Here is a 26,918-nt window from a genome sequence, read left to right on the forward strand (position 1 = left end):
ACCTACAGTATACATAAACTTCACTGCATTTTCCAGCTGAAATGACTAGGCCTACTAGTGGCAATAAAACAAATTCTTGTAGATGTAAGCTAAAATGGCATGATTGCTTCAGTAAATGCATTTTATTTTCACATTTGCTTTTAGATTTAGGGTAGAGTTTAGTGTAGGTGGTATGTTATTTTCAAACGCGATAGAGCATTAACCTTTAAGAGCCACTCGCCAGACATTTCATTTCTGAAATGTTGTGATATATACAATGACCAATCTAATAAAACATTGCCAGATTCATGTTCATCTGTTTAGGATAAAACCGAGTTTTCAGTGCTATTCGCTGGACATTTCACTTTTAAAGTGTCGCAAAACATGCAAGAAGCAACATAATTTTCAACACAGGCTCATTGGAAAAATGTACCTCTACCTATATTTTTTTGCGAAACACAAAAAATATACCAATACATTCAAATCACTGCAGTTTCCAGTTGAAATGAACACTAGAGTCAGTAAAACAGCAAGCATTTTAATTATTTTCAGTGATTTTAAGGGCAGATTATTGATTAATAAAGACTTATTTTCGCAAGGTTTCTTGCAAAATACTATATCATGACCTCAAAATGCTTTTACCATAGAGCATGATCTGTAAACTACTAAATTTTGATGTTTGTATCGCAAAACCAATTTCATATGTTTGGCTTTTCTGACGTACTAAGCTTACTTGGTAGCTTAGTCGGTGCAACATTGCACTTGAGTCCTGTGAAACAGAAGTCACGATATAAGAGCTCAAAGACTTGTAGAAGCAAACTAAAATGGCATGGATTGTTCAGAAAATGTGTTTTTATGTTTTTTGTTTTTTTTTCATTATTTTATTGCTTTTGGTAACAGTATCGGATATGTTTAGGGTTTAGTGTAGGTGGCACATTATTTTCAAATGCAATAGAGCACCTTTTAGCACAACTCACTGGACATTTCAATTCAGAACTGTCATGATACATACAAAAAATAATGTAATAAAACATTGCCAGATTCATGTTCATCTGTTTTGGATAAAACTGAAGAGACTCGCCTCACTCACTGGACATTTCTCCCTGAAACTGCCCGAAACGTGCAAGACGCATTCAACATAATATCATTTTCTAGATATGTCGCCACAGGTATGTTTTTACGTTTTTGTCTGATTTCGCCCTACTGAATGATATGTATGTAGGGATGGAGCTTCATACAAAAAGGTTTCATAATACATGAAATGACAAAATGTCCTCTGTTAACTGTAAATGAAACCACTCAAACACACAGAACATAGCACATAATAGCATGCTAAAACTCAATACAGCTATTCTGGTAAAAAAAAAAAAAAAAAAAAAAAAAATACAAGGATGGTAACATTTAAATGAACTTCTGTGAGATTTCAATTAAATTGCCAGAAGTTCTTGTTGAGTTATTCAGAGAGAGCGATGAGAGTGACATGATCTCTAGCCATGTACATTATTTTTACTTTATCATGAAAGATAACACAAAATGAAGCTAATTAGAGAACTGATGAGGGCAGAGAAAAAGGCCTTGCCCCGGGAGAGGGAATTCTCTCTCTCTCTCACTAATTCACAGATAGATGCCACGTTCCACCCCTTTCAAATTAAAAACCTTCAAAAACTTAATAGCTATGCCTTGAGCAGTCATCCAGTCAGAGAGATAGCCGAGTGCATTAGGGCAGGCTAATTATTTTGCTGTCACACTGGCCTTGTAATGAGAGAGGGGGGTGGGGGTTCACAATCTAGCTCCGTGTGTAACAGTTAATGTGACCCATGCATGATGTTAAGTATGGATCAGGGAATGAAATTTTTTAATGTGACGTGTGCATATGTGTGTAACAGCAGCACAGTATGAATGACAGTGAGTCATTCATACTGTGAGCCTTATTTTTCTTTTTCATTTTATCCTTTTTAACAACTTTCTTATTTAATGACAAATTTAAAAAAAAACAAATGTTAACGGAAATAAAATAATATATATATATATATATATATATATATATATATATATATAATTTAAGCTTATTTTATTTCAGCTAGTTAACATTTCTTATTTTAATAACTAAAACTGAAATAAAAATGATAATTATATAGACATTTTTTATTTGTTTGTTTTTTCATTTATTTTATATGATGGGATGTGAGGGAAAGAATAATAAAATACATTTAATTTGATCAAAACTATATGCACTGACAAATTGTTTGGTTCAGGCTTACTACACCTACATGCTTACATATGTCCTTGTTTGCCATACAGCCACCCTCGGACAGATCACCCTCTGACATATCACCCTCCAACTCATACTTTACATGCATCTTGGTGTTCTTCAGCAAAATCAATAAGAACTTAATGAGTTTCATATTTAGAAAGAGAGTAGAGAAAGAGAGAGAGAAATGGGCTAGATGACACATGTTGTGAGAGTGAAGAATTAGGGGACCAGAACGCCCACCCCTGCATGAGCGCCCACTCCTGCATGAGCACACACACAGACACAGACACACACACACACACACACACACACACTCACACACACAGACAGACACACAGAGAGAGAGAGACTGTGAACAGTGCCGTGTTGTGCTTGATTGATTCTGTCACCTTGCATTGTTGTTCTGTAGGACACTTGCATTATAAAACCCTACAGACTGAATGTGGAACTGTGGGATAGACAGATGTGCAGATGTCATAGAGCTAGAGAATAAGGAACGTGTGTAAATGCTTGGAAATACTGAGCAGAAAATGATGAAGGATAAATGACTAATATACATCTGCCGTGTGTTCTCCCTCTCTTTGTTTATTATATTCTGTGTTTTCTGAGCCTGTGCTGTATATCAGATCTGATGAATGATGATAAAACAATACATATACTGTAAATACTGGAATGAAATACTAAAATATACCTAGAATTAAGACAGAAAAAATTTATGCTTTAAGGTTGTCAAATATTAATATAATGTTTGTAGTCAGTTGAGGGATTTAAGCATGAGCTGATGTGACCAGAGTGTAATATTTGTTGCCTTAAATGGGGTAGTTTTGGTTGGGTGGTTGGGTGGTTGGGGGGTTGGGGAGATCAGCCAAGCATCAGCATTCTCCCCTAAAATTCTCATAGAGACTTGAAACTTTGAGAGCTGGTAGTACTCACACTGTCTACAATGTCACCATAGCTTGCCCCAATCGGCCTGACGGGGGTGCTACAGCAGTGAAAAGTACGAAATCGCTCATAACTCCTAAACCGTAGGCTCTTATATTGCTAGAATCCTTGGCTCAAGACAGACAAAATGCATGCCTCAGATTCGATCGGCAAAATTTTCGGGTATTTTGGATTTTTGGAAAAACCTATTTTTGCGAACTAGTCCTAGGTTTTTGCCCTGATTGGAACCAAACCAGCGTAGCAAGATTCTCTGGAGTCTGATTGTCAATAATTATCAAAAAAAAAACAACACCGGAAAGTAATGTGATTGGCTTTTGTACTATGATGGTCGCGTCAGCTCAAGCTTCAGACACGCCCTCCGTCAAGCGTTGACGCCGACGCCCCATGTGAATGCAGCGTAAGGGCTGCCAAAACATTCAAAGTGGGCAGAGCCACTTTTACTAAAATGGCTATAACTTGTGAACTGATGAGATATTTTTGCCAAACTCGGCACACACATGTAAGAGCTCATTCTGTGGTCGCGTAAAAAAAGGGAGTGGTGACTGGCCACTTGGTGGTACACTGTAAAAAGTAATACACGATATCTACTCCATAAAATTTTGGCAACAGATTACAAACAATATTATTAATTAAATTCAACAAATAGAACTGAGTTAGAATTAATCAAATTAATTCCTTAAATGTCAACCATATAAAACGAGTAAAATTTAAGTAAAATGTAAAAAAACATATCTGAATAACAGACAGACGTCAAAGATGAATTTTTTGCCAACATTGAAGACACCTGATGATAACAAGTAGAATCACTGAAGGAAATAGAAACACATGAATTAACAGAGGTTTAGATGTTGATTTTATTGAAAATGTTTGGTCACTATTATCGCTATTATGGTGATCAGTGTTTCCTTTAGTTGGGCAGTTTGACTCTTTGCTTTTTATGTCAGTTTGTGGTTTTTGTAATGTTGTTTGCTAATTTTACACATTTTAAATGGTTGACTTTGAAGGAATTCATTTGATTACTTCTAACTCAATTCTTATATATTGAATTTAATTAATAATATTTCTTGTAATCTGTTGACGCAATTTTATTGAGTAGATAGAGCGTATTACTTTTTACAGTGTACTATAACATGGGGGGAAAAAAACAAACATAAAAATGGCTATAACTTTGCAACCCTAAGTCTGATTGACTTGAAAATTGGCATGCGGTGTCTTTGTCCAAGGTGCAAAGAATGCATTTAAAAACATCCACGTATCTCGAAAAACACGTCCAGCGGCGGCCAATGAATTTTGAGCAGCTAGCAGACAAGGTTAACAGAGGCCGATTGGAATGAAACACGCTGGGCCTGTTTAAAATAGAGGCCTGTGCTAAAGGCCTGTGAGAAATTAGAAAGAAATCGGCCACCGGGGAGCACCTTTGTGTTTTTCACATGCGTAAAGGATTGTATATCACATGATTTTTCACACACGCCCACGACATTCATACCACAATGTAGAACTCCTCATTCTGAGCAACTTTTCCTCTAGGACCGCTGCTGTCAGTCGAATCTTTCGTTAAATATTGGAGATTATTATAAAAACTTTGGCGAACTTGTCCTAGGTTTTTGGCTCAACCTCGATAAAAGCACAATTCTCGGGACAGAATGAGCAAGGTGAATAACTGGCAGCAATGGCAGAGTCAAGATGCTTATTCATTGGTAACAGCTTCTAATAGTGACAAGGAACCAGTGGACATGGATCTCGCCAACAGGAAGACAAAGAACAAGAATGATATCTTGTGCTGCCACCACAGAATCCAACAAGATGTAACAGTAATTGGAAAGGCATTCTCAATGGGAAGTGACCACCAACTCATCCAGGTAATATTAGGGAATGATGCAAAGGATGAGAAATTATGTCCCTCCTACAAGGGACAGCAGAAGACCACATTCAACAAAAGAAACCTTCCAGAAGATCATAGGAGAACTTGAATGGGTAAACAAGGGCAACGTGATTGTGATCCGATAATTATGACAGTTTGGTGAATTATCTCAGAGTAGCATGGCAATAAGCAGAAAGACCAAGCGAGAATCACTAAATGAAGCAAATCTCAGATGGAACAAAAAACTCCTTGAAAAGAGACGCCAGATGAAACTGGGCAGAAAAGACCTTGTCAAGTAAGTGTCCACTGTAAACTCATCCGCAACAAACTAAAAGCAGACCTTAAGAAATATCGGCACAAAACACTGCTCAGCGCAGTAGAGAAGAAGCAGAGCCTCAGAAAATGCTGAAGTTCAATGGCCCAACAACGAAGCCAAATGTGATCGCTGAGGAACTCAAATGGGTCATTTGTAAGGACAAGGACAGGCATAGAAAGAGTGTGTCAGGAGTTCAACACGAACCTGTTCACCTCAAAAGTGCCAGTTGCTGCATCCAACCCTCCTTGCCTTCAGGCATCCCAGATGTGTTTGCTAGCAAAGTACAACACACAGAGAACAAGCAGAGAATGACAAGGCCACTGGCAAAGATAGAATAGAGATGGAAGCTAGTGACGCTGTGGACAGCAGCCAAAAACCATTCTCCTATTCAAAAAAGGCTACAAAGAGCTGCTCAAGAACTACAAACCATATTGCCTACTCTCATCCATATACAAAACTTTCACCAGAGTCATCTATAGAGACAGATCAAGAAAGTTCACCTGGTGGATCAAAGCCTCGTTAGCCAACTATGGTTGAAAGTCCAATTGAACTCTATTGTTAATGACGGAACTTGCAACCATAATTTGCTTTGGGAAACCCACCCCAGATCGATTCTGAAAAGATTGAAGAAGTCAATAGTTACACCTACCTAGGCTAAGAAATTACTATGGAACACATCAACAGCAGTGAGCAAAGCATCATGGTACAGTTTTTTCATTATCAGCAAGGCAATCATTACTACCAACAACCCAACCCTTCGAGTGAATAATGCTCAAAGTCACGTGAAGAGACAACATCCCAAAAAACATCTGCAGGATATGTCAAGGGTGAAAGATGTGATCACTGAGGCAGCAAAGAAAAAAAGATGGGCTGGTCATGTAGCTTGAATAGAGGATGAACGATGGACGCTAAATGTGACAACCTGGTACCCATGAGGTTGAAGCAACCACTCGGACACCAGCCAACTTGATGATCAGATTCCCTAAAGAAGAGTTTTGGCAAATCCTTGATCTGCACAGCCAGACACAGACACAGATGGGGAGGGAATGCTATGACCTGCATCACCCGCTGGGATGACTGACTACAGGCCGGATAATAATAAAAAAATAATGCTGTATGGCGCACATTTGTTTGGAAGCTCCACTCTTGAAGGGATGTCAGGGCCTGTCATCACCAAATAGAAAATCTTTTCATGTCAAATAACTGCATGAGAATCATAAACAAAACATACATGCATAACATAATTTAATCACGGTACATTGCATGTGTAATATAAAAGATATTGTAATAATGAAAACACTGACACTGATTATTCTGAAAGTATGCTGCTGTTTTGATTTGTAAAATTGCAAACTGGGCTTAAGTCTTTATTGGAGCAAGTTTTTTTCACTTGGCAGCCATTTGACTTAGACCTGATATTGACTTAGCTCCAGATATTATTTTCTGATTTGACTTTTTCTTTCTCTCTTTTTATGTATGCAATTTCTATTGCAATGGCAATATCACATAATATGAAAATGGCTGTAATTTAACATCCCATGCACACTGAAAGACAGTGATATGACAGCCTATTTCATTGTATTGGGAACTGCAGGCTCAAAATGTCACATGAAGGGCCATGGTGGAGTCCTATGTGGCTCACGGGAAGATTTGAGGAACAAATCTGTATTATGTATTGAAAATCATTGCCTTTTTCTGAGTGTCTATTTACACCAAGTGCAAAAAGCCCACCTTGTTGGCTGAGGCTATTTACACTAACTCTGCCCACCACTGTCTGTTTGAGCCAGACAATATTACTAAAGATATTCTGCTAATAACAGGAGCAGTGATGTGGAGAGTAAGGCGGTTTGCACTTGATTTCAATGTCACTGACCCGAGATCAAATCCACCTTTTTCCAAACTCAAACTATGTGTGAAAGCATAGATTAATATATATATATATATATATATATATATATATACACACACACACACACACACACACAGGTGCATCTCAATAAATTTGAATATCATGAAAGTTTTTTTTTTTTTTTTTCTGTAATTTAATTCAAAAAGTAAAACTTAAATATATTCTAGATTTATTAGACATAAAGTAAAATATTACCGACTTTTTTGTTTTCATTTTGATGATTACAGCTTGCTGCTCATCAAAATAAAAATAAAAAAATCAATATCTCAAATTATTAGAATATTTAATGTCAAGTTCTATTAAATTACCATTCTCAGGGTATAAATACGGGGTTTAGGTCAGTAATCCCAACAGCAGTCATGGGGAAGTCTGCTGACTTGACAGTTGTCCAGAAGACAATCATCAAGACCCTCTACAATGAGGGTAAGCCACAGAGGGTCATTGCTGAAAGAGCTGGCTGTTCGCAGAGTTTTGTGCCAAAGCATATTCATGGAAAGTTGACTGGAAGGAAAAAGCATGGTAGGAAAAGGTGTACAAGTGAAAGGAATGACCGCAGGCTTGAGAAGATTGTCAGGCGAAGCCAATTTATTTAAGAACTTAGGAAAGCTTCAAAAGGAGTGGACTGAAGCTGGAGTCAGTGCATCAAGAGCCACCGCACACAGACATCTTCAGGAAATGGGCTACAACTGTCACATTCCATGTACCAAGCCACTTCTGAACCAAAGACAATGTCAGAAGTGTCTTACCTGGGCTAAGGAGAAAAAGAACTGGACTGTTGCTCAGTGGTCCAAAGTCCTCTTTTCAGATGAAAGTAAATTTTGCATTTCATTTGGAAATCAAGGTCCCAGAGTCTGGTTGAAGAGTGGAGAGGCACAGAAACCATGTTGCTTGAAGTCCAGTGTGAAGTTTCCACAGTCAGTGATGATTTGGGCTGCCATGTCATCTGCTGGTGTTGGTCCACTGTGTTTTCTGAAGTCCACAGTCGATGCAGCCATCTACCAGGAAATTTTAGAACACTTCATGCTTTCTTCTGCTGACAAGCTTTATGGAGATGCTGATTTAATTTTTCCAGCAGGATTTGGCACCTGCCCACACTGCCAAAGGTACCAAAAGCTGGTTCAATGACCATGGTGTTACTGTGCTTGACTGGCCAGCAAACTCGCCTGACCTGAACCTCATAGAGAATCTATGGGGTATTGTCAAGAGGAAGATGAGAGACACCAGACCCAACAATGCAGATGAGCTGAAGGCCACTATCAAAGCAACCTGGCTTCCATTACACCTGAACAGTGCCACAGGCTGATTGCCTCCATGCCACGCCGCATTGATGAAGTAATTCATGCAAAATGAAGCCCAACCAAGTATTGAGTGCATAGAAATGAACATACTTTTCAGAAGCCTGACATTTCTGTTTAAAATATCCTTTTTTTATTGATCTTATGAAGTATTCTAATTTTTTTGAGATAGTTAATTGGTGGGTTTTTGTTAAATGTGAGCTAAATCATCACAATTAAAAGAACCAAAGACTTAAAGTACTTCAGTCTGTGTGCATTGAATTTATTTAATACACGAGTTATACAATTTGAGTTGAATTACTGAAATAAATGAACTTTTCCACGACATTCTAATTTATTGAGATGCACCTGTATATACAGACTAATAATAACAACCTGACAAGAAACAGGTGCACAATACAAACAGTTACCATGACAACAATTGAGGAAATTAACAGAAGGAACTGAAATTAACATGTGAAAACAACGGAAGGGAAACTAACAGACAAAAACAAAACAGAACAGAAACAGGCCCTGACCAGGTAGGTGTAGGGGTTACTAACAGTACACCCGACCCGATATCCGACAGAAACACTAATTTTAGCCCGTACCCGACCCGACCCAAACCCAAACCCAAACCCAAACCCGACCCAAACCGACCCGTTTGACATAAAAACCACAACCCGACCCACACACCTCTTTTTACATGAGGTAGACAAAAATTTTAGTAGGCTGTAAGCTTAAAGCTAGTAAATATTGTGACGAGCAGGGCGGGCGAGAACCGTGAGGGAACGGCGCGAGGCCGGTGACGCGAGTGATAACGAGCATCAGCTGCGAGTCGCACCGGCCTCGAATGTAACACAGTTCGTATATACGGGAAGAAGGAGGCGGTAACCGGCGAACATTCAACATAACTTTAATATTAAACACACTAAGAACAAAACGAAAGTAATGCCGGCAGACCCTCGCGGACGTCTGCCGGCCACACAAACATAATAAAACCATAAAATAAAGTCCAGGCCTGGTCCTCTCTCGTCCTTCACTGTCGTCGCTTCCCTTTTTATGCTTCCGGAGCTCCTCCGTGAGAGATTCGAGGCCGGTGCGACTCGCAGCTGATGCTCGTTATCGCTCGTTATCACTCGCGTCACCGGCCTCGCGCCGTTCCCTCACGGCTCTCGCCCGCCCTGTTCGTCACAAATATTTTAGCAGATTCACTCGGCATTTAAATGCGGTTGTCTCTTCTGAAAATCAGCAGTGTTTACCTGGCCACTGGTCCTCTTTGTAGCAGCACAAAAAATATTCTAAAACTTTTACTGAAATTGTGAACAGCCTATATTAATACATAAGGAGCAAAGCACGTTCCATTTAATATTATCACTATAGCCTTCAATCAGATGCAGCGTGATTGGCTACAATGCTCAGCGCTGCAAATCCTGCTGTAATTAGAAGCCTTTAACAGGCTTCAGACAGAGCGTGAACACAAATAAGCACGGGACCATTTGAAAGCAGCTGACAAACGCACCAAATTGAGTTGGAATAGTCTTGGCTATTGGACCCGCAAGTCCGCCCGTGCCTACCGCACGTCCTCTCTGCCCCGCCCCGCACCGCACCTTACACGTAAATATAATTCCACCCATTACATAAAATTTGGCGGGTCACCCATCGGGTGCACCCCCCTCACACCTCATATTTCTCGGTTTTATCTGTTTAGTGCCTCACTGAAATGTATAACATGAGTTAAAGTAGGATTTTCTGATTTGCTTTCACTAAACATTTTCATTTTCCTTGCAACCGTGACATGTGTGACAGAGTTCATTACATATTTTACTATGTGTGAAAGCATAGATTCATTGTTCTCAAGAGGCTGTTAAAAAACCCCGTCTCTATTAATACAATATATTACACTGACCTTTTCCATAACAGAACATTCACCATTAACTTATGAGATATTTCATATAGGTCAGAAAGTAACCGTGTTTAAAAGTCATCTAAATATTTCAAAACCAAGCTCATAGGGGGTTAGTATGAAATGCATGTATGTGTGTAAATGTGTGTACGTGTGGCATTTTTCGACACACGCATACACACAGAGCAGCTGAGGCCAATGATTCTTGTAAATTAGGACAACAAAAAGAGAATGCCAAACCTCTTAGGGAACATTTGCACACATAAACAAACCAATTTCATAGATTTTCATATACTCCAGAGACATAAATTTCAGACTGTCATCAAACACAATTAGATAATTGCATTAGCAGCTCACCAAATCAAATCAATCATGCTCGCAGACCGAGACAAAGAAAGACAGAGAAAGACAAGTAGTCTCTTCCCAAACTCTAGTGAGCTGCCTCACTGTCTTCAGTCCACATAGGCAGCTTACATACAGCCTTCTAAGGCGCCATGCTAACCATTATGGAATCTCATTAGTGACTGAGTTGAAACACTAGCCAGTAACTCCATTAACACTCACTTACCAAAACAATGCTCCTCACAGAGAAAAACACTCACAGTTAATTCCAATAGACTCTCATATATGTTGCTAAGCTAACAACACCATGCTCTAATTAGCGTAAACACATGGAGCGCACAAATATTTAGTTATGTTCCAAAATATTGTTCTAAAATATCATGTTCTGGTTAAATTCTAAGCAGCAGCTCATGTATCCATCACAGAAAATGTACTGCAACTAACTCTATGAAAATATTCAACATGGTTGATGGAGATGAGAGGAATATTTCATTTAATCCTAAAAAGTATTGTTAAAAAGGATTCAAACTAAATAAAATCAAATATTTTAGCAGGTATTTGTGTGTGCTTTTTGTTTTTGTGTCATTAGCATTATGCTAACATAAACAGTGCTCCTTTCAAAGAAAAACACTCACAGTTAATTCCAATAGACTCTCATATATGTTGCTAAGCTAACAACACCATGCTCTAATTAGTGTAAACACATGGAGCACACAAATATTTTGTTCTGTTCCAAAATATTGTTCTAAAATATCATGTTCTGGTTAAATTTTAAGGCAGCATCTCATGTATCCATCACAGAAAAGGTAATCCCACACTGCAACTAAGTCTATGAAAATATTCAACATGGTTGATGGAGATGAGAGGAATGTTTCAATCCTAAAAAGTATTGTTAAAAAGGATTCAATCTAAATAAAATCAAATATTTTAGCAAGTATTTGTGTGTGCTTTTTTGTTTTTGTGTTATTAGCATTATGCTAACATCAAACTCTACTGGAATCAATTGTGAGTTAGGTAGAATTGTCAAAAGTACCGACTTCGGTACCTATCAGTACTGAAATTTTAAAAATGTGACACTTTGAGCCCTGTTGAGCGGATTCGTAAACACCTCTGATTGGCCATTGTGTTGACACTCTCATCGGATATGTCTGTGATTGGCTACAACATCAACGGATACAACATTGGATACAAACAAATCATTGGATACAGCATTGCACGGCAACGTTTGAAAGCACACGGAAGTGTTTCAATTTGAAAGCGGGAGCAGGAGCGTTTGAAAGCAGGCATCTATCAGCGGACTGGTCCACGATAGACGCCTGCTTTCAAATGCTCCCGTGTCTATCTGTGTAAGCGCTTTTTACAGCATTGATCATTGTAGCCAATCACAGACATATCCAATAAGCCGTGAACACAATGGCCAATCAGAGGTGTTTACGAATCTGCTCAACAGCGCTCAATGCGTCACATTTTTAAAATTTCGGTACCGACTATGTACCGAAGTCAGTAATTTTGACAACTCTAGAGTTGAATGAAATGATTTTTGTATGATGCTCAGAGTTGCTGCCTACTAAGAGCACTTCAAATTAGTCACTTATAAGTTTCCATTTCAGTTACAATGTTGCCTTAGAAGACCTACCTACCTAACAAAAATATGTTCTAAGAATGAATGAAATGCTAATGTTAAGAAAAGTGCTGTGGCGATTTTTCTTTTTCTTTTTGATGACATCCAGTGATTTAGAGGAAAATAATATCAAATAAGCCATTTACCCTGGTAAGCACCATTAACCCCGTAGTACCATGCATGCTACCTTAAGATGTGTTCACATTTACTATTGCTTAGCAAAATTTCATATGTACAAGAAAACAAGAACGGATGTAACAAAATACCAAGAAATGTGGGAATAATGGTACCGGAAGTCTAGACACTGCCAGAATGAGTACCTCGTTCATTGTGGATCTTTGTTTTTACATTATTCAAGTTACAAATCTCTGCCCACACAGAGGTCACCAGGAAGCTTGCTATTGGTTGGCACCGAGAATTTGTGTCAAAGTTCACCTAACTTGTACCTGATGTGAATTTCATGAAGGAAAAAAGGCCAAATTCTTCATTGCATTGATTCCCTTTGAAACAACTGGATTTCATCTGTGAACCGAACTTTAAGAAAATAACTTTTTTTTATAAGGCCACATAATTTCGTTGCCTACTTTTTGGAAAAGTAGATTAATGTCCTTAATCTCCTGTTGGAGTTAAAATGCAGTCTAGGCGGGCAGCTCAAGGGTTTGGAAGAGAACAAAGGTGTGTGAGGCTGGAAATGTCAGCCCCAGTGAGTCATAGAAGGAAACAGGAAATATGGATAATTTGAACAGAGGAGGAATGGAGAGACAAACAGAGAGGTAATGAGTATGTCAGAGATGAGGTCGAGCTGGAATCGATACAGAACATTTCATATTCTCACCATTTGGAGTGCGCAGTTTGTGTGCAGGTGGACGTCCCCTCTTGACCTTAAAGTAATGCTATTCCGTCCCACTAAATGTCATCTTACTGATGGGGGTCAGTTGGGCATTACGAGCAAAGGACAGAGTGTGTGTGTCTGTCTTTTGCTGAGTGAACGATCCATTATGGTTGATTATTCAGAATGTATCTCCTGGCAAACAGGAAGTTGGAGTCCGCCCATAACCCAGCAGCATTACACTCCTCCACACAGCTCAATCAAATACAGTCCCCAGAGAACATAGACAACCAGTGTGCGTGTGTGTGTTGAGCTCCAGCATTCACAACGCCAACAGTCAAAATAAACTGGGAACTCCGTAATTCATTTTATTGACCGCTTCAGACTTACAGGAATAACAACCAACGTGTCCATTCATCAGATCTTCTTTAGATGCATTAGATAGATTAAGTCTAAAATCTAGAATGACACAAATAAAAAAGAGGGCCAATTATTGGAAATCAATTGCTTTTCTTTCTCTCTGGAGAAGAGCATGATGGGTAATGCATTAATGGATTATGATCATCGGATGCTGATGTCAATCATTGAAGTTGGCAAATGAGATTTCTCTAAACACAGACGTCAGAGATGGAGTTTAATGGCGTCTCCAGTCTTGGGTCTCTTGTACTCAGTGATTTGAAATCCCAGAACTGACATTAATTATTGATTAAAGTGTAAAATGTATAAAACAACCAGATTAATGATTGCTTACAGTATTTTTTCCTGTTATGTATTAATTAAGAAAGAGCTGTAATTTTGTGAGCTGTCCTATCACTTTGAATAAAAGCGAGATGAAGGAGAAGCAGGAAAAAATTGTGGCCATGTGTACAAATTTAAGGTACGTCTATATCTGATCAAATTTAAAGTGAAAATGAAAATAAATAAATACTCATTGTGGATATTGTTTGTAATTGCCATCATTGTGTTTGTTGTTATTGTGCATTTTAATGTGAAGTGGTTTAATGTTATTCTCTCCAGGTTAAATGGCAGGATTTTAGTTTTGAAGCTGCTGACAGTCCTGGGGCTTTTTTTTTTTTTTTTTCTCTCTACATATGAAACGCATAATGAACAATAGGGAGGAGATGTGTGTGTGATTAATGAGTGTGTAGTGTGTGAAGTGTTATAAGTGATATTTTTGTAGTGCATGAATAGTAGTGCAAAAAACACATCCAGTAAATAAAACTACTCTATGTCAGATTCCTTCCTTTATCTACCATCATGCAAACTAGAGACTGTACAGGGGTGTGTTTCCCAAAAGCATTGTTAGCCAACTATGGTCACAAGTTTTGTTGTTGCTATTGTTCAACAATTCACCATTTCCCAAAACCATAGTTCCAATGAACAGCATTACAAAACTGGTTGGAACTACAATACAGCTCTCGACCTGTGGTTAGAAGCGTAGTTTCTTGTCAGTAATGATGTGGACTTTAATAGGTCATACTCATGAGCACAATAAGCAAGTTGACATGCAATGCATTCTACCGTTCATTCCATTTAAATAAACACATTTCAATCTATATATTTTAACGTGTCTACAAATAGCAATGTGCCCTGGAGTATGACATAAGAAGGAACCTGAGATGATTCAAACATCAAATAAAGCAAAACACTCATTGTTTTGCTTTATTTGATGTTTGAATCATCTCAGGTTCAAAAAAGTGAAGTAGTCCTCAGATGCCATGTGAATCAACTGCATGTAATCAGGGGTAAAGTGTTCAATTACATACTGGGTCACACTTTATTTTACAGGAGGTGGCATTAATTATGATGCACTAAACCATTTTGATACAATATACTTTTATACTTGTTGATGGATTGTAAATTACACTAATTACATGTAAATTACATGTAGATTGCATTTAAAGTACTTGCATTAACTTCACATTTGTATTTATACTGTTAGCTTTACCTTAACCGTAACTCAGCCTTACGTAAGTCTAAACCCTACAATCCTAACCCTAACCCTACCCTTACTCTTAATCCTAACCATACCTCAAGATCTTTAGCAGTAAATGTGGAAAATTTCCAGAACAGCATGTAGTTACACAGTAAATCCATAGTCTTGTATATATTTAATGTTAGTATGTTAGTAGCACATAGTATTTAAGGCCACCTAATATAACGTGTGACCACATACTGCATGATTAATATTGCGTCATTAAAAAGAACAGCGTTTTGTTATTTTGTGTAAATAAGAATCTGACATTGATCTTGAAATTGATTAATTAAGTTATCACGCTATCACCTTTGATTGATGTCATTAACTTCAGTACTATATTGTTTAATGACAGAGGTGTGACCATGTTATTATGGTTTTGGAAAACAGTAATGACTAGCTAGTTAATTATTTCAACAATGCATCATATTTCAGTGAAGAGTGTTACGTAGTTGTGCAGGAAACACACCCCAGATCAGGACTAGTTTTCACACATTTTACACTAGTGACTATTTCCAAAGAAGCTTTATTTTTGAAAGTCAGTTTCTGACACAGGGGCAGCTCAGTGGGTAGCACTATTGCTACAGGAGGCCTTTCTATTTTGAGTTTGCAACTCAACACCCACATTGGTGTGGGTGTCTTCCAGGTCCTCTGGTTTCCCCCACAATCCAAAATTTGGAATTTGAGACACTAAATTGCCTTTATGAGTGTGAATGTCCCAGCCACTGGGGTTGCATGAGCTTGTGCATTCTCTGTGCTGGTCCCAGGCCCAGGGAGGGTTTTTATGAAACATTTTTTTTTTTTGACCATCTTAACTATTATTGTCATAGGAGAAGCATTTAAAATGCATGTTCCTGCCAGGTGTAAACAATTTTCTGTCTCAGTTGACCACCTGTGATCAGATCACCCAAGACAGATGTTAAAACCAGGTGTAAACAGGACCACTGTGAAACACCAGCTGGGAATGTTGTCAGCATCACAGATGAAGAAATTTCAGTCCAACTATCCGGTTTTTCTGTCTTTAACAAAATACACACTCACAGAAACAAAAGAATTTATGAGTCCCTGTTTCCTTGTTCTTAAACTACTTATGATTCACAGAGAAAACTATAGAGAATTCACATATTCTGAAATATTCTACTGGAGATTTTAGTTTTGTTCGCTATGTGGAGGTTTTTTTGTTTGGGCTTCTGTTGGTTGTTGCTTGAGTGTCTTCAATTTATTCAAAGACTACAGCTTAATTTCCCATGGACATCGATTTCAAAACCTTGCCATGGAAAGACCTATCGATTCACTGTGTTGCTTCATGGCTTCACCACTCTCCCCTGAGCCAATCTCTCAACTTCAGTGTGTGGGAAAACTGCTGTGTGAGCGTGTGAGAGACCTCTTCCAGTTTATAGTTACAAAATGCTAATTTCTCCTTCTGTGGAGAGGGAGGAATAGTAATATATTCAAAAATAGTGGAAAATTCATGTTAGGCAGGAGAGTTCACAAGATCGGGGTAACCAGTACAATAACCCTAAAGCAAAACACAGTTCTGGGAATTTTCAATGTATCTCATTTTATTTTTGGAACATTTTTGGAGAGGAACTTTTAATGAAAAATGTGCTCACACTCATGTTGTGCCAAACCTGTATGATTTTATTTCTGCACTGGAACACCAAAGGAGATCTGGGGCAGAATATTCAGAATGGCTTTTTTCTATACATTAAAAAAGATATAGTGACTACAGACTGTCAAGCTCTAAAAATAATAAAAAGCACCTAAATTATTATATTACATGATACTAATACTATATGACTCATGGGCTAGGTTTGAGAAAATACATAAGAACCAGGTCTGAAATATGAACAGGGCTATTGGGGCAAGTGCCTCAGGGGTCTTATTCTGTCAGGGACCTCCAAAGCCTTCTAAAGGAAACTGATCACTTGGGGCATTTAGCAGAAGCTAACCACTAGGGAACCTGGGCCCCTCTGTGCATACAATTCAAGCTGAACACTAGGCCCCCTGGTCCCTTCTGCCCAGTCAGTACAAGCTGACTACTAGGACTCTCAATCTCCACAGCACAAATAAAGCAAGCTTAACACTAAGCCCCCTAGGACCCTCAGTGTATACAGTGCAGGCTAACCATTTGGGGCCCAATGCCCCTCTGTGCATATAGTTCAAGCTGACCACTAGGGTCGCTGGGCCCTTCTGTACATTCAGCACAAGCTAGCCACTAGGACTCCCGATCTCTGCAGCACAAATAGAGCAAGCTCACCCCAAAGGCCCCCAGGACCCACAGTGCATACAGTGTAGGCTAAACACTATGGCCTCTGGGTCCTTCTGCACATTAAGCAGGAGCTGGCAACTAGGACTTCCAGATGCAGAAAAGTAAATTCATGCTTTCATGACCTCAAGGCTACATTATTGTATTGCTTTACTGGGTGGTTTCCCTGCACATTTAATAGACAAACTCCAGCTGGTACAAAATTCAGCAGCTAGAGTTCACGCTAGATCCAGGAAGTACGACCATATTAGCATGTTTCTGTCAACACTGCATTGGCTCCCTAAAACATCACATACATTTTAAAATTCTGCTGATTACTTACAAAGCTCTAAGGGTGTACTCACACTAGGCACTTTGAACCGTGCCCGAGCACGTTTGACCCCCAAAGCCCGGTTCGTTTGACAAGTGTGATCGTTCCGTTCTGTGCCCGGGCGCGGTTCGTCTAGCTGTCCCTGGCCTGCTTGGAAGAGGTGGGCCAGAGCGCGGTTCGGTTGGGCTAAAGCGCGGTTTGCATGCAGCGTGAGCGCTAAACGTGCCAGAGCACGGAACAGTTACTATTTTTGTGTGCGCTACTGTCATCATTATGATGGCAAACATCTTTATTACTACTTTGATAGTACACTTATCAATTCATGTAATTAATTCGAGTGTATTTGGGTTTATAGCGGGTCTGATTCTTACCTTATTGATGAACAGGAATTGTAGTTTGCGAGTAAAGCTGCAAATTCCTCCATTAACGTCAGCTGCCTTCGTAATAATCCTCTGATATGTGCTATTGAAAATCACTGCGAAGCATAAATTATAAATAGCCTATATATTAGGCAGTATCTTAGCCAAAGTGCATTTCTTCCTGTTTTCTTCTATTCAAAAAGTTGCATCATATATGACGTAAGCGTGCTTCGGCCTGGAACGTTAAATGCAGTGTGAGTGCGGGCCAGCGGGGGAGTGGGGTAGGGGGACAATCACGCTCGGGCTCGGTTCAAGGCAACCGTGCCTAGTGTGAGTACACCCTAAACGGTTTAGCTCTTCACCACTTGAGCAAGCTGCTATTGCATTATAGCCCTACCAACTGTGGCTGGTAGATCCTTTTCCTATTTAGAACCCAAATTCTGGAACAGTCTTCCTAGCCTTGTTCAGGAGGCAGACACACTCTGTCAGTTTAAATCTAGATTAAAGACCCATCTCTATAACCTAGCATACACGTAACACACTATCATTCTATAATTAGGCTGCATAAATTAGGTCAACCGGAACCAGGAACATTTCCTATTACACCCGATGCACTTGTTACATCGTAAGAAGAATGGCATCTACCCTTATATTACTCTCTGTTTCATCCTTATTCTGAGGTTATCTGTCAGCCGGATCTGGTCCGTATCCAGATCAGATGGTGGACCTGCACCTAGTGGCAACCACAACAGCCCTAAATATTTCAGCGGAGACCATAACAACTAGACAATCCCTAGAGACAGACCCCCTGTGAAGACCTCATCAACACAACAGCCATCGGCACAGATCCTCTGCAAAGACCACAAGAACAAGTCCTCTGCACAGAACCCTATGACCAGCTTCAACTCTTCCCACCATATACTGACATGATGTATCCCAAACTTCAAGCAGAAGGAACTGGATGAAATATTCTGAAGGATACCGACCCACAATCTGACTTGTGATGCAGCCTAGAATCATAACCACAGCATGTTGGTACGTTTGGCCAGAGGAGAACTAGTCTCTGACTGAGCCTAGTTTCTCCCAAGGTTTTTTTTTCTACATTTCTCTCACCAGTGGAGTTTGGGTTATTTGCCACTGTCGCCTCTAGCTTGCTTAGTTGGGGACACATGGTATTCAGGAATATTGTTAATTTGGCTGTACTGACGCTATTTGATGACAACTGAACTGATCTGCACAATCACATCACTGTTTTATACAGAGCTGCTTTATAGCTGAATTGAACTTATTTTATTTTGATGATCTTTACACAGTTATTGAATGGAACTGAATCAACACTGAACTGACCTTAGCTAAACAATAACACTATTTTCTTTTTAGAGCTGCTTTACAGCAGAATTGAACCCTGTTTGCATCACTGAATCATTATTTTCCAGTTAATCTCTGTAAAGCTGCTTTGAAACAATATGTATTGTAAAGCGCTAGATAAATAAAGGTGACTTGACCAATCTTTGCAGCACAAATAAAGCAAGTTCACCACTAGGCCCCCCAGGACCCCTCAGTGCATATGGTGCAGACTAACCACTTGGGGCCCTGATGTCATCGTTCAGCTGTCATCCATTAGGACCATTTAGAAATCCTGATCTCCACAGCACAAATAGAGCAAGCTCACCACTAGGCGCCACAGGACCCCTTAGTGTATACAGTGCAGGCTAAAGACGTGGGGCCCATGAACCTCTGTGCATATAGTTCTTTTGTGCATTCAGCATGAGCTGACCACTAGGGTTCCTGGTCTCCATACAAGCAAGCTCACCACTAGGACCCCAGGCCCCAATGTGCATACAGTTCAAGCTGACCACTATGGACCCAGGGCCCTTTGGAACACACCGCAGGAGCAGACCAATAGGGCCCCTCGGTGCATATGTTGCAAGCTTATAACTAGGGCCCCCAGCTACCTTATTTTAGTTGTTAATTGTTAGTCAACACTTTGGTGACATTAACGTCAAATCTGGACCCAATGCAAACAACAGGTTTGAATATCTGATTTATTTTGGGGTGAAATATTCCTTTAAGAGGTGGTACATTTGCATGCTCTCAGTATAAGAGAGCTCTGCTGTCTGTGTCTGAGTGTGTAATCATTATCTAATTACCCAGCACCAGCACTGACAAGCTCTCAGGTGAATCGTCTGTCTGGTGGAAGTCCTCAGGTGCAGACAGACGGCTTAGATTTGTGGGGGTACATGCCCTCCTGGGCCAGATATTTGTTCTGTAGAAGGTCAGTAATGCCACAGTGTCAGTTTAATTTTCAGAGACAAAGACTCATCAGCTGTATGAGACAAGCACACGCTTTATCAAACGTGTGATGTTTCAGACATCTGATCTGCTTCTAAAAGAGCCCTATTAAACCCTCCTGTGATAACAAGCTCTTAGCTCTCATTCTGTCTCTCCCTCGCTGTCTCACTGGTGCGGTACAGACTCTGACCTTCTTCTGCTGCTAATTACCCTCTCCAAACATAAAGCCCCCTGTGACAAGCAGAAGGAAACCAAAGCTACAGTTCACCAACAAGTACCATTAAACTCTCCACCTTCTCTACACACCTTAAGAACAGTCTTTTCTTTCTTTTTCTTTCTTTTCTTTCTTTCTTTCTTTCTTTCGAAGAAAAGGTGCACACTGCAAAATAATTTTCTTAACCAGTATTTTTGTTTGATTTTCCAATAAAATTTGAAAGAGCCTTAAAACAAGATAAATCAACTTGAGAAGATACAATATATATATATATATATATATATATATATATATATGATTTATTATTATTATTATTATTAAAAAATGTATTTTTCTTACTTTTGGCATTTTGTTTTGGTTTTGTTTTAAACATAACCCTATATTAGATTTATGCTTAAAACAATTCTGGAAAATAAACCTCAGTATATTTTCTCAAATCTCCCAAAAATTTTATCTTGTTTTAGATATTTTTCTTAATACTTATGAAAGTAATGGTTTGGTACTGGTGTATGGTGGAATATACGGTTGAGTCACCATTATTAAACAAGTGTTGCTGGTTGAGTAGTCTTGAGCTAAAAATGTCTGCCAAATGAATGTAAATGGTTAAGTTGGACAACAAGACATTATTCTGGAGACCAACATTTAATTGCGAGTCTTTGTTTATGAATTTGCCTGCTATTTAGTCTCAGCCTCAGACATCATACATACAAACGGTTGGCTGAACGTCTGATGCATATGGCACACTTAACTGGAAACACTTGAGGATTTTCTAAGTCATCATCTGGTTGGTTGAATTCTACAGGATGTTCAGGAAACGTGTGTGTCGCGTTCTTTAACGGTCCACCTGGAAACAAATGCCGTGACGCCAAACCCCCTCGTGGAAGAAGAATGGCATCGTGTTTAGATCTTTGACAATGAGTGCTTACCTGGATTAACTAAACGCTGGATATTCAAAAGTATGAGAAGTTAGGGGCTCCATTGTTGCACGTTCTTGAATTAGATGCACGCCGGTCTGTTATTTTAGGTACATCGACTTTACATTTCCACGCCCCTAAACATGACACGGAACAAAAGGAACTGTGATTGGTTGTGTTACATGTCAGTCAAGCATCCTCTTGGGCGGTCCTTGTCCAAAGAAAGCTGCGATAGAGTCCAGACCTTCTGCCGTCAGTCTGAAGGTCTGGCTACACGAGACTACCTGCTATTTTGTTTCTATGACATTTTGTCATGCAACTCTCTTTGAACATGTGAACACCCATCCTGGCTCAAATAGCTCTCACTGTGGATATTTTTTCCTCTCATGACAGCATGCTGAACAATATCTTTTTCTTTTTATATGTTTTATTGGCCAAAGGGCTTTCACTTTCTATATCAATAAAAGTTATAATACAGTCTATCAGTCTAAGTCTCATCCTGTGTTTCATTCTGTCCTGCTGGAGACAGATTTTACAGGTTACTGAATATAGTAGTGCGTGAGCATATTGTTCGGGTAACCCTGGGGGACTGTCATGGAGAGAATGTCACAGTACTGTAACATGGTCCTCCTTTCACCGTATATACACAGCCAATATCACAGAGTGCTGACAGAGGTATATCACGCTCAATATACATTCATTCTAGCAATGTATGTCAGTGTCAGCTGAAAAGATCACTGTAGACATAGAGGCATGATGAATTGAGCCATGATGTATGTCTGTCTGTCTGTCTGTCTGTCATTTACATTTTCAGTGTGCTAAATTATAAAACCTCACCTAAGGCACTCATCTGTTTATATTCCTGCAAAGTATTCATGGATAAACTGATATTTTCCTCCTCTGCACGGCTCTGAGCTGTTATTTATCTGACGGCGATCTGTTCACATTTATACTGTTCAGATCTAGCAGGCACTGCATAAAAGTCCAGACAGAAAATGTGTTTTTTTGTTGTTGTTGTTGTTGTTCAGATGCTTGGTAGTTCTGTGATAATTAGTGACTTCTGTGTGGGCTTAAGGACAATGCTTCTTTTATGATGCTAATATATCAGTGATTCAGCGCAGTGACAGTTACCACAGTAAGAGTTATCAATTAAAACATATGCATTAAACATATGCTTCATTAGCATATTTTAGGGCAATTTAGAAAGTGAAATGATAGATGAATAAACAGAAAGCACAAACATTCGCGCCCAGATGTGTTTAAATCGTCTGAAGGTGGATGAGCATTCTGCTCATATTCATTAGCGCTCTTGGGAGTTTAGTTGTTTCCTCATGCTTGATTAGTTTGAAGGATGAGCTGCAACCTAATTATCATACTGTCCATCCTAGGATAAGATAAGTGTGTCCTAAATCACAGTACATTAAAAATAGTATGTTGCTAGATGGTGTACTATTTCTGGTGGAGTTTTGATTTATGCATCTGTACATTTTGTACTTTTTAATGCTAATATTGCACCTTCTACCACAGAAGATGAGGTTTTTTACTAACATTCTCTTTTGAATTTAGAAGTTAAAGAATAGCAACAAATACAAGCCTAACAGTGAGCAGTGAGTTATAATGCCACTGTCATGATTACATGTAAATAGGAAAGCCAGATTTAATATAACCAAATTACATTTATTTTCATATCACACATCACAACATATATAACTTAGTTTAGCACTTTCAAATATGACAATTTGCATTAAATTAATAATACATTTATATCAAAACATGGATTATGTATGGATCACATGTGCACTGTAAACCCTAAAATAATTAATTGGTTTGAGTTTGGTAAACTTAAATTAAACAAAATTAGTTAAATCAAATTAACTAATTAACTAAAATCAAAGTATTTAGAACTTTCTTTTTCTTTCCTTTTTCTGACACATTTTAAGTAATCTGAATTGTATCATTGTTTTAAGTTTTATGAACTTGTTTCTTTTAATTTAGACAAACTTAAATTTAACTGAAACTGGGCTAGGATTTATTTTTCCCAACATGCTTTGCCATGACACTCGAAAGGGAGAGTACATGCTAAAATAAAGTGTTATATGATGTCTTTTTTTTTGTGTGCAAGATTAATGTTAAGTGGGAGATTTAGTGATGAATGTTTTGCTGTTTGTTTTGCTTCTATATTCCCATAGTCATTCAGCAATTGCTATGCTATGCTAATGCTATCAAAGCATTGTGTTACCAATTAGCAAGTTAGCATTTACTGAATTAGCTAGTTAAAGCTAGCCAAGTTTCTGCTACTAAAAATATTTAAGTTAAGATTACATGATAATTTTAAGTTAAGTATAAGTTAAATTGTTAAGAGCAATTCAAATGTATGAGCGCAAAATTATAATCTGCCAGTTCTGCTTACTTAAACTTTGAATTTCTTAACTTAAACATTTTGATGTAACTGATTACCTAATTTTTTTTTTTTTTTTTTTAGTTTTGCCAAGTTTGCCATGTTCGGGTTTACAGTGTAAGGTAGAAAAAGCCAACAATAAACAATTCAAACAATAGTATGAAATGTTATATTTACTATAATTAATATTATACTAAATAACAATATAATTATTGTGATAGACAGTTTGCTACTACCACAGTTTGCTATGGGAGAATACTATACCGGAACCTTTCATTTTTAACGCTACTGCTCCGCTGATCATACGCTGGTTAATCTACTGCACATCTTAAATCCATTCCTCCTCACTCTTAACCTCAATCTGGCTCCTGACACAACACACACTCCTCCACAAGTCACCTTTCGGCGTAACCTACGTTCACTCTAACCCTCCCACCTATACTCTATGGTTTCATCCTCCCCCTAATCAGTTCTCATTACAAGATACTAATAGCACTACTGATGCTCTTTGCTCCACTCTAACAGCTTGTTTAGACAACTTTTGCCTCCTTTAATCAAGGCCAGTCCACACCACCCCCTCCTCTCACTGGCTATCTGATGTTCTCCACAAGCATCGTTCTAAACGCAGGGCAGCACAGAGGAAATGGCGCAAATCGAAAGATCCCACTGACCTTAGTTTGTATCAGTCAATTCTTATCCTTCTCTGCAAATGTCTCCACTACTAAAACAACATTCTGCCACAACAAAATTAACAATTCTTCTGACGCTTGCATGCTTTTCCTCTCTTCTTTTTCCCCCTCTCCCCCTCCTTCCTCTCCTTCCTCAACTCTAACAGCTGACGACTTTGCCACATTCTTCATAAATAAAACAACAACCATCAGCGTCCAATTCTCTACACCACAAACTGACAAACACATCTTAACATCAAACACATACGCTGTCCCCTATTTCTCTCTGCTCTCTGAGGCAGAAATCTCAATCACCCCAATCAACCTACTACCTGTCCGCTTGATCCTATCGCCACTCATCTCCTTCAAGCCATTTATTCTTCAGTTGTACCTGCACTCACTCACATTATCAACACCTCTCTTGAGACTGGTACCTTTCCCACAGCATTTAAGAAGGCTCGGATAACCCCACTGCCTAAGAAACCCACTTTAAATCCAGCTCTTTTAGTAAACAGACCAGTATCCCTTTTCCATTCATTGCTAAGACACTTGAGTGAGTAGTATTCAACCAAGTCTCTACCTTTCTCATACAGAACAATCTCCTGGTTTCAAAAGTGGCCACTCAACTGAGACTGCCTTGCTCTCGGTTATTGAAGATCTGAGACTAGCAAAAGCAGCTTCCAAATAATCAGTACTCATCTTGCTGGATCTGTCTGCTGCTTTTGACATGGTTAACCACCAGATCCTCTTGTCAACTCTCATGATAATGGGCATCTCAGGAACTGCACTTGAGTGGATCAAGTCTTACCTCTCAGGTCCTTCAGGGTTGGAGGGGTAAGGTGTCTAAACCGCAACATCTAGCTACTGGGGTGCCTCAGGGCTCTGTCCTTGGACCACTTCTCTTCTCCATCTACATGACATCACCAGGATTTGTCATTCAGAAACATGGCTTTTTTCTATCACTGCTATGCTGATGACACACAACTCTCATTCCAGCAAAATTGTCCGACAGTACCTGCTCGCATCTCAACCTGCCTGACAGACAATTCGGATTGGGATGAAGGACCACCACCTTCAACTTAACTTTGCAAAGACAGAACTGCTTGTGATCTCGGCCAAGCCAACATTTGATCACAACTTTTCCATTCAGCTAGGTTCGTCATCCATAACTCCATCCAGGACAGCCAGGAACCTCAGAGTTGTGATTGATGATCACTTAAACAGATCACATTTCTAGAACGGCCTGGTCCTACATATTTCCCTCACACAACATTAGAAAGGTCAGGCCCTTCCTATCAAAGCATTCTACATAACTTCTTGTCCAAGCTCTTGTTCTGTCCATACTGAACAATTGTAATGCTCTCTTGGCAGACCTTCCAGCATGTACCGTCAAATCTCTGCAACTGATCCAGAATGCAACAGCGAGAGTGAGACACTTTGAAGAAACGGCTAAAGACGCATCTTTTTCATCAACACTTAACTGTTAATGATAGCACTTACTATACTATTTCTATTCTATGTATTTATTTTTTTTATTATTAAAATAAAACCTTTTAACGTGTATTGTGCTAAACTAACTGGGACATGTCACAGCACTTGCATATTGTAACCATATTGTTAATTTGATTTATTGTTCTCGTCATTTGTAAGTCGCTTTGGATAAAAGCATCTGCTAAATGATTAAATGTAAATGTAAAGACAGCAGATGGCGTGCATAGAGTCCATTATTGTCACATGACCTACCTCATCACTGTGCATGTGAGTGGTGTCCAGTTATCATCTCAAAAATAAAAATGGTTATTTTTAATCCAGTTTTGTGTAAAATAAAAAGAAAAATGACTTGACTCATGACAATCCAACAAAATAATGATTCAGAGAGGGTTAAATTTGTAGCTGACCGTTCTTTAACCCATTGGAAATTGAGAGTCAAGTCAAGTGCATTGTGTGCTACAGCATTCTGTGTAGAGTGCTTTTTAGTGTACTGTACAATTGAGCAAAAAGAGTTACAATAGCTGTAGTCTTGAATTTATAAATCAGGTGACTGATCATTCATCATAAGTATGCAGGTGTAGGACTGTTTATGTGTGCGTGTGAATAGGAATGTGAGATTAGGTGAGGTATGACACGTACGGTGTGTATGTGTGTGTGAGTGAGAAAATTAAGCGTGAGGATGTAAATGGTGTGTGTGGAGCAGTTATCTGGGACAGTGAGAGCTCTAGATGATCTCTGAGTGCCACTCAGCACATTAAACACCGCGGTAAGCGTCTGCTCTCCTGTCTGCACACT

General features: G+C 39.0%; 1 protein-coding gene across 1 annotated transcript in view; it reads left to right on the top strand.

Moving 5' to 3' along the window:
- dmxl2 (Dmx-like 2) overlaps window positions 1-26,918 on the top strand; it is a 478,360-nt gene that overhangs the window by 230,198 nt on the left and 221,244 nt on the right. The window lies entirely within an intron of this gene.

The sequence above is a fragment of the Ctenopharyngodon idella genome, chromosome 18 (genome assembly GCF_019924925.1).
Source record: "Ctenopharyngodon idella isolate HZGC_01 chromosome 18, HZGC01, whole genome shotgun sequence".
Taxonomy (NCBI): Eukaryota; Metazoa; Chordata; class Actinopteri; order Cypriniformes; family Xenocyprididae; genus Ctenopharyngodon; species Ctenopharyngodon idella.